A 9,261-nucleotide genomic window follows, 5' to 3' on the forward strand; every position below is an offset into this window, starting at 1 on the left:
CTGGAGAGCCCCAGCCTGGAAAGCCCCAGGCTGTGGCCTAGCACTGGGCTAACAGGTACTGAGGGTTGCAGAGGGCAGCCCAGGGGTAGTCCAAGGCAGCAGGTCCAAACCCTCCTTGCCAGTGATGAGTAGGCTGATACTGCAGTCTGCCCCAGGGCGTGGGGCTAGACAATGACTGGCACTAGCCATACACTGAGGCAAGGTGGGGATAGAGGGTGGGGGTTCCCTGGGGAGGGGAGACTGTAGATGGTCGGACTCCCCCCTGCGGCGCCTCCTGCTGGTGACTCCAGGAATTAGCTCTGTCCAGCGCTGGAGCACCCTCTGCAGGCCGGTGATCCCCCTGTCTTCTCCTGGCCCCCATGTCCCTCCCAGGACCCCAGTGCCCCTTTTACTGGGTCTCCCCCTCCCAGGGGAACCCCCACCCTACTATCCCCACTTTGCCTCAGTAGTGGCTACTGCCAGTCATTCTCTAGCCCCACACTCTGGGGCAGACTGCAGTATCAGCCTACTCATCACAGGCAAAGGGGTTTGGACCTGCTGCCTTGGCCTACCCCTGGGTTGCCCCTTACCCACCCCCAGTACCTTTAGCCCTCTGCTAGGCCACAGCCTGGGGCTTTCCAGGCCAGAGCTCCCCAGCTCCTTAGCCTGTCCCCAGCCCTGCTTCCCTCAGGTACTTGGTCTCGCTCCCTGCAGCCAGGCCCATCTCCCTCTACAGACAGAGAGAGACTTTCTGGCTTCCCTGCCTTCTTATAAGGCCCTGTTGCTCTGTTTGGGGCGTGGCCCCCAACTGCAGCCACTTCCCTAATCAGCCCAGCCAAAAGCCCCTTCCCAGGGCTGTTTTAAAGCCCCAAAGGGCAGGAGCGGGTAGCCACCCTGCTACAGAGACCCTGAGAGAAGGGGTTACTGCCGGGGGGCAGCACCCCATGTAAAAGGGCACTGGGGTCCAGGGAGGGACTCGGGGCCAGGGAACAGGTGGATCACTGGCCTGCAGAGGGCGCTCCGTGTGGGAAACCAAGCTAATTCCCCAGGATCACCAGTAGGAGGCGCCGCAGGGGTGAGTCCGACCATTTACAACAAGATAAGTTATGAATGTAGAGATGAGGTAAAGAATAGGTCAAGCATGGACAGTATAGTTCCAATGTATATTAAGCATTATGAATCAAAACAATGGAAGCCCCATTTACATATGAATCAGCAGGGGAATAGGAAGTCAACAGGAAGTGAAGAACAGCAGGAAGCCTTCCTGTCTCTTGTAACAGGGTCAATGAACTTTGGGAGATCTAAACAGAAAGCTACTTTAGTATTCATCACTTAGGGATTAAAGGTTCCAGAGCTCTTGAAATCACAGAACATCGAATCCTTCAACCAAGAGGGTTGAAGTCCCTTGGAACTGAGTTTAGGTGAGAAATCTGCTTAGGCAAAGGTTGTAACTTGCTTCAATTGTTCAGTCTTAGACATGTATTTTTACTTTTGATTACTTGTAACAATTACTATTGTTGTTCCTTATACTTGGTATCAGTTAATCCTGTGTCTTTTTGTTTGTAACTCTTCTGCCGGGCCAAAACGATAGCAGCAAGGGCCGGGTTCAATACATAGGAGTCCCTTCCCCACAACATAATGCAAAACCAGCTCGAGCCCCCACCCAGTGACCTGGGAAAATCTTACACTCACCCCTGGGCACCTCGAAGAGGCAATACTTCCCCTCTCGCAAGCACAGAGTCTTGGTGTAGCAGAAAAGGTTTAATTACATGACAAACAACAAGCATTAAACTGGGAAAATACCTCAGCTAGAGTTCATAGGTCAAACCGTGAGCAAAGACCCACTCCAGCAAATTGGGCCATGTCCTTCTCTCGGGGCCCTTGAGTCCAGCAACCCCCCAAATCACCCACAGTCCCCAAAGTCCCACAATCCAGAAGTCTCTGTCCCGGGTCAGTGCAGCCCCAGAGCTCAAGAGTCTCTCTGCAGAGGTTCCCCCTCCCCAGCCTGGGTAGAAAAGGGGCACCTTATGTGGTTTCGGGGCCAACTGCCCTGCCTCTTCATGGGGTTCTGCTTCCACTAGTCATCTCTGCAAACAGCTCAGCTCCGCTTGCTCTGTGCACTGCTCCGCTCTGCCAGCTGCTCTGGTCCACCAGCTGTCCTGTGAGCCACTTCAGCTGTCCTCACAAGCTGCTTGGCTCCACTCTGCTCTGCTCCACGGTATGGCTTCAGGCTCCCCCACTCATTAGCACAGTACTCAGTGCGCTCAGCTCAGCAAGTCCAGCTCTTCAGTGATTCCAGCTCTTAGTAGGGGAGCCTCAGTACCAGTGAAATCAGCTCAGTAACCTGCATTTAGACTCTTAAGGGAATCAAAAATTAACTCTGACATTCTACAGTGGAGAGAGGCATACATGGAACTGGTGCTTCTGGCTCACACAAAGAGCCTACACCGCCAAGTACAGATCTTTGTCCCCAGCCTCTCTCTTTCCAATGGGTTTTGGAACCCATGTGCCCCATCTAGCAAGCGCTATCCAGCTGACAATGAAACCCCCCATCACAAGACAATTTTGTAGTTCCCCATTTACCCAATCAGGGTGACAACATTTCATTCCTCCTGCCCCAATAACAACGAAATTGGGGCTCCCACAGCTGCGAAAATAACCATCCCATGCTGCTTTGCGGTATGCTAAGTGGGGTGGGAGTGCCCATGCAAATAACCGAAATACCAATGCAACACTTTCCGCACTCCCCATAATTTACCACCAGATGTCAGGGTGGGGCTCATCCTGATTCTGCTTACATGTTAAATAAACTTGTTTTACGTTTACCATTAACCAGTACAGTGCTGTGATTGACATAATAGTATTTGTCAAATAGCAGTTAAATTAATGAGCTGCAATGTATTGTCTCTTTAAAGAAGCAGCAAACTTTGGTAAGTGAGAGGGCTGGACACTTCAGGGACCTGGTGTGATGCACTGTACCTCAAAGTAGAACCCTGTAACCACCATATTCATCACTGGTATGTGGTTATGACATTTCATACAAAGCATGCCTTGCAAGGTATCAAACTTATTGTTCTGTCATAATATATATTATCACTGTATATGGAATGATGATATTCTGCTATATGGTTGTAATTGAAATTGTTGTGTGTCCAGGAGACACCCATAGCTAGCTTTCCAGTGGCAACGAAGGAAGTGACCCACACTCAAACAGGCATTAAGCAACCATCACGAGCCATTGACCATCAGGGGAATTGTAAACAAGAGATTTACAATTCTGTGAGAGACAGTAGTGCAAGCACTACACAACGAGGATTGCTCAACTCTATGACTCAGTTGCACAAGCACCATACAATGGAGACTGCTCAATTCTGTGACTCAACAAGGCCCACCAGGACACGTCTGGGCCAGTATCTTCCCTGGGGCATGAACTGAGAGTATAAAATAAGGGACAGTGTCATCATGAGATCACCTCTTTCCTCTCCACCTACTCTGAAGGCAACAAGAGCGCTGGGAAGATAAAGACTTTGAACTGAGGACACTGGTCCCAGGCTGAGAAGGAAATTCAGCATGTGTATTGTGATAGACCCAGGCCAGTTGGGACCAGCAGAGGAGTAGAAGGGAGATCTACTGGCCACTGGAGAAGCAGTTTTCTGTTCCCTGAGTGACCATAGCAGGGGCTGCTCCAGGCTAATAAGAACACCTAACTCCAATTAACCTGCTAAGGGTCAGGTGAGGCTGTTAAGCACCTGACTCTAATTAAGGTCCCTTTGATACTATAAAAGGGCTCACTCCAGTCAGGCTAAAGGGAGCCAGAGGAGAGGAAGCACGTGTGAGGAACTGGGAGTAACAGGCACAAGGAGCTGAGAGGGTGAGGGTGAGGGTGAGGGTGAGCTGTGCTGTGCTGTGCTGTGCTGTGCTGCTGGAGGACTGAGGAGTACAAGCGTTATCGGACACCAGGAGGAAGGTCCTGTGGTGAGGATAAAAAAGATGTTTGGAGGAGGCCATGGGGAAGTAGCCCAGGGAGTTGTAGTTGTCATCCAGCTTTTACACAAGGCTCTATAGACAGCTGCAATTCACAGGGCCCCGGGGCTGGAACCTGGAGTAGAGGGCGGGCCTGGATTCCCCCCAAACCTCCCATCTCCTGATCAGACACAGGAGGAGTTGACCCAGACTGTGGGGAAGATCTCTGAGGCGAGCAAATCTGCCAATAAGCGCAGGACCCACCAAGGTAGAGGAGGAACTTTGTCACAGTATTAAGAACTGTAACCTACCTGCAACATCCAGTGGGGTGAGAAAAGCTGTTTGATTCAAATCTTGCTTAGCCTGAAAGTTTAGGATTTAGAACCCATGTTTACTTTTCTTAAATAAATATCTCTGACCTTTTATGTTTACCACTTAAAATCTATCTTTCTATAGTTAATAAACTTATTCTAATGTTTTATTTTAAACCAGTGAGTTTGTCTAAAGTGCTTGGGGAATCTGCTCAGATAGCATATCTGCTATCCTGTGATGAAGTGGTGAACTAACTAATGAACTTGCACTGTTCAAGGGAAGGTCTTGAACAGTGTAAGATTTCTGGGGTGCAAGGCTGGGAGCTGGAGGGGATTTGCTGAAGTCTCCCTCTGTGTAGTTCATGAGTGGCTTGGAGAGCATTTATGCAACTTAGCTGGGTGTGTCTCTGCTTGCTGGTGGCTGAGTGATAACAGTGCCTGTAGGAGTTTGCTGCTTGTCAGTAGCAAAGCATTATGAGAGACAATCCAGGCTGGAGAGTTATGGGGGCACAGTGATCCCACAGTTCCAAGTTGTACCCCAGGGATCCCATCACAGATGGTTTTTTAGGGAAATTCAGGATGGAAAGTCAGTCTGAAAAAGTGTAGAGGCCAGGGTGTGATCTGAATGCTTGTAGGCTTGCTGTTGACATCAGGGCTGACAGACACAGCAGCATAGCATTTAAGGCACCCAGAGTTGCAGAGTAAGCACTGATTCAAACCCTTACTGGTCTGGGTTGAAACCAAAGGTGTCATTATATCCCTTTGCTTCCCTTATCAATTTTCCACAATTCCTAACTTCTGGTTTATATTCATTAGTATCAACTTCCTCTTTCTTCCATTGGTTACATATTATTCATTTATTTTTATAGCTGCCAAAAATACTTTCTTTGTCTGTTGGTCTGTGATGGGGTGTTTACCCCATACTTGCCCTGAAAGGGTTAAGGAAGACTAATTAACCCAACAGGCCGCAGCTCAGGAAAATTAGGTGGTTAAGCAATCCCCTGACTGAGGGCGGGGGCTCAGCCGAGGGGGAATGAGCTGGGCTAGGACTATAAAGACAGGAAATTGGAAGCAGAAGGGGGGCTGCTGGGAAAGTCTGTAGTCATTCCCTGGGAGAAGGGAGGTGTGTTTGGGCTGGCAAACCCAGGACTCCGGGAGAGGCAGTAAGGTCTAGAAGGGAGCAGACTTTGACTTCTAGCTAGAGGGTCTCTGAGCTGGAACCTGGAGTAGGTTCCCTTGCCAGCCACTGAGGGAGTCACACTACAAGGCAGTGACTGGGAAGACTGCCTAGGACTGCTGCAGGAAGACTTTGGACCTTGGAATGGGAAAAGGCATAGAGCGACCTGGCTGGAGGGGTAAGTCACAAACAGGGCCGGCTCCAGGCCCCAGCACGCCAAGCGCGTGCTTGGGGCGGCATGCCGCGGGGGGCGCTCTGCCGGTTGCCGGGAGGGCGGCAGGCGGCTCCGGTGGACCTCCCGCAGGTGTGCCTGCGGATGCTCCACTGGATCCGCAGGACCAGCGGACCCTAGGCACGTCTGCAGGAGGTCCACCGGAGCCGCGGGACCGGCGACCGCCAGAACCCCCCTGCGGTGTGCCGCCGTGCTTGGGGCGGCAAAATTGCTAGAGCCGCCCCTGATCACAAAGGGGCTGCAGCAGCTCATTGAGCAAGAGAAGTGTTGCATACCCAGAGAGAGAGAGGTGGAGAGACAGTGTACAACTATGGGAAGGAGTGTTGACTTGTGAGCTATTCCCCAGAACAACCAAGAGGCACCATTCTAGTGGTGAAGTAGAACATCCTGTCAAATGGTCCTTGGAGAATCCAGTTTGAACCATGGTCTGTGAGCCTCCTTCTGGGTGAGGCTTACTCGTTGGAAGTGTTACAACCTGAGTGAATCTGCCTTACTATTCTTAGTTCCTGGAGGACTGTGGTCTCTGTCCCTCGTGGAAATATATGCAATCCCTCAACAGTACATAAACATTTGCATTTTCATGCAATGAACTCCTAAAATACTTAAACTTAATTCAGTAAGGTTTGATTAGGGTATTGTCATACATTCACAGCACAGTGTGACAGATATAAAATACTCCAAAAAATCACTTTCTTCTTTTCATGAATTATGCAGTCAAGGTCAGTGGAAACTTGAATTTAATCTTGCTCTTATTTTTTTTTTCTCCCCATCTGTAAAATGGAGATCATAACACCTCTGGGAGCTGAGGGGGTATTAAGATAAATTAATTGTGAAGCACTGAGATGTTAGTGATGAGCACCCTAGAAAAGCCCAATAGGGAATTCATAATTCTGTCTTCGGAGAAGAACCCTCCAATTTCCGGTGGGGAGGTTCCACAGAGTGCTGTCCTTGGTCCTCTTCTCTTCTTCCTCTAGATCTTATCCCTGGGTAATCTCATCTGCAAACACAGATTTAACTACCATCTCTATGCTGATCACTCACAAATCTCTCTCTGCTCCAGACCTGGCTCATGCAGAAGGTGAGCAGCTGCGTTGTACCCCGTGCTTCATCGTCAGCTTCCGATACAGTGAATGACAGTGATCTAGCCTGCAGGTGACAGATGTATGGATCGCTATGGCCAGGTCCTCACCCAAGAACAAGGGATGAAGTTTCCTAGTGATCAGCAGCTTCTCCAGTGTCAAACAGAAACTTGAGGTTTTGCTCCACTTATGTGAATGGGGAAGGTGATAGGGTGTACAAACCCCACCCTGGCGAAGAAAGGGTTACTGAGAGTCTGTGGGCTCCATCAGCCCTGCCCTGCTCCACCTGCAGTAGGAGTTAGGCCTCCCCTCTGGGACTGTGCCAGTGCAACCCTCTTACTCATAAGTGTACATGGGTATGTGTGCTTCCCCCTATTACTCCTCTATACCCCCTTGCCTTCCCATTTGCGTTAGTGTGAAGGGGCTCTGTGACTCTTCTTGGAGCACCCAGGGCTGTGAGTCACCTTGTTACCACCTGCTTTCAGTGGGAGGAAGACTCACCTGTGCCAGCTAGGTATCAGCTCCCTAACACCAACAGCCTGTCAGCCACTCAAGCACTCTCCTCTGAGCTATGCCAGCCCTGAATTTGCCCAGGCTGGCAACAGAGACACCCCAGCCCCTAAGTCCTTTCAAAGCATCCTCTTGTGATATCTGCTCCTGACCACTTGATACCCACAGAAATCTCAGATCATCTCTTTCCAAAGGTGTCAAGTATTAGGGGGTAGCCGTGTTAGTCTGTATCCACAAAAACAACAAGGAGTCCAGTGGCACCTTAAAGACTAACAGATTTATTTGGGCATAAGCTTTTGTGGGTAAAAAACCCACTTCTTCAGATGCATGGAGTGAAATTCTGCAGTTCTTTCTCTCCCAGGGGTTATGAAGGCAGCTTGCACAGAACATTTACAGACAAAACATACCATAAAATAACAAACAGCCCCCACACACTAGCTTACCAAGTGTAACCCATTTTCCACAGGGAGACCCGGGCAGGTTCCAGTCCTTCCCACCCTCCCAGCAAGCTTTGCCATTGTGGTAAAATCACAGACCAGTTCATGGATCACGTGAGGATAATCTCTGAGTCAGTTCAAGCTATTTATTCTTTCTTTGTCTGCAGGGCCTCTTCAGCCTGTTCTGAACCAGCATATGCAGTGCCTCTCAGGTGATACTTCCCCAGAGTTGTTTGTCTCTCCAGGGATTTTAGTTGCTGCAGGAAGCTCAGTCACCCTCCCTTCTGAGCTAGAAAACGGTCCCTAACTCACAAAGACCCATCACATTATAGATATAATAGTCTGTGATGCTCCCATGTGCTCATAGTGTCTGTCACATCTCTGAATAATATCTTTGCAGTTTCCCCACTTCCAGGGTATTGCATTTGATCACATCTCCCCAACTCAAAGGCCTGGCCCACACTGGGGGGCAGTGTCGAGGTAAGATACGCAACTTCAGCTACGGGAATACCATAGCTGAAGTCGAAGTATCTTATCCCGACTTACCTCCCGTCCTCACCGCTCGGGATCGATGTCCGCGGCTCCCCCGTCGACTCCGCTACCGCCACTCGCTCCGGTGGAGTTCTGGAGTCGACGGGAGCGAGTTCGGGAGCGCGTTCGGGCATTGATATATCGCGTCTAGATGAGACGCGATATATCGATCCCCGCAAAATCAATCGCTACCCGCCGATTCGGCGGGTAGTCTGGACGTACCCAAAGAAAAATAAATTAACCTCTTCACTGTTGGTGGGTGTAGCAGGGTGGACCCTGCTCCTGCCCAGAGGGGCTTGAAAAGCTGCCTGCCAGGGCTTGAGAGGGGTGGCTCTGGAAGCTGGGCTGAGTAAGGAAGTGGCCACAGCTGAGGCCACGCCCCCAAACTGAAGCCCTGGGGCTTATAAGAAGGCAGGGAAGCCAGAGCCCAGTCAGTCTCTCTCTGCCTTCAGAGAGGGATGGGCCTGGCTGCTTATGAGCAGAGCTAAAGTACCTGGGTGAAGCAGGGCTGGGAACAGGCTGGGGAGCTCCAGCCTAGAAAAACCCCAGGCTGCAGCCTAGCGGTAGGCCACAGGTACTGGGGGTTGCAAGGGGCGACCCAGGGGTAGGAAGAGCACCAGGTCCAAACCCCTTTGCCTGTGATGAGAAGGCGGATACTGCAGTCTGTCCCAGGAGCTGGGGCTAGAGCACGACTGGGCAGTAGCCATTCTGAGGCGAAGCGGGGAAAGCAGGGTGGGGGTTCCCCGGGGCACCGGGATCCTGGGAGGGACACGGGGCCGAGAGGAAAACAGGCAGCCCACCGGCCAGCAGAGGGCGCTCCAGGCTGAAAAAGAGCTAATTCCCCAGAAAAACCAGCGGGAGGCGCCGCGGCGGTGAGTAGCCAGTTTACAGTGGGTAACAATACAAGTTTGGGAGAGGAAGGGAAACTGAGTCACATAGTTTTTTCATAAAAATAAATCAGAGGTTTTCCAAGTTCTCCACACCTCTTCACTCCCAGTGCAGTTAGGAGCTATGTGTACTCCCTCCCCACATGTGGTATTTC

The 9,261-nt window shown here is 50.8% G+C and overlaps 1 long non-coding RNA gene across 1 annotated transcript; it reads left to right on the forward strand.

Moving 5' to 3' along the window:
* Positions 1-3,794: 3,794 nt before the first annotated feature.
* On the forward strand, positions 3,795-7,977 carry LOC120381142. The gene is made up of 3 exons (XR_005587951.1): positions 3,795-3,850; positions 6,723-7,097; positions 7,856-7,977. It is a non-coding gene; the product is annotated as an uncharacterized LOC120381142 (long non-coding RNA).
* Positions 7,978-9,261: the final 1,284 nt, after the last annotated feature.

This window comes from Mauremys reevesii, linkage group 13, assembly GCF_016161935.1.
Source record: "Mauremys reevesii isolate NIE-2019 linkage group 13, ASM1616193v1, whole genome shotgun sequence".
Taxonomy (NCBI): Eukaryota; Metazoa; Chordata; order Testudines; family Geoemydidae; genus Mauremys; species Mauremys reevesii.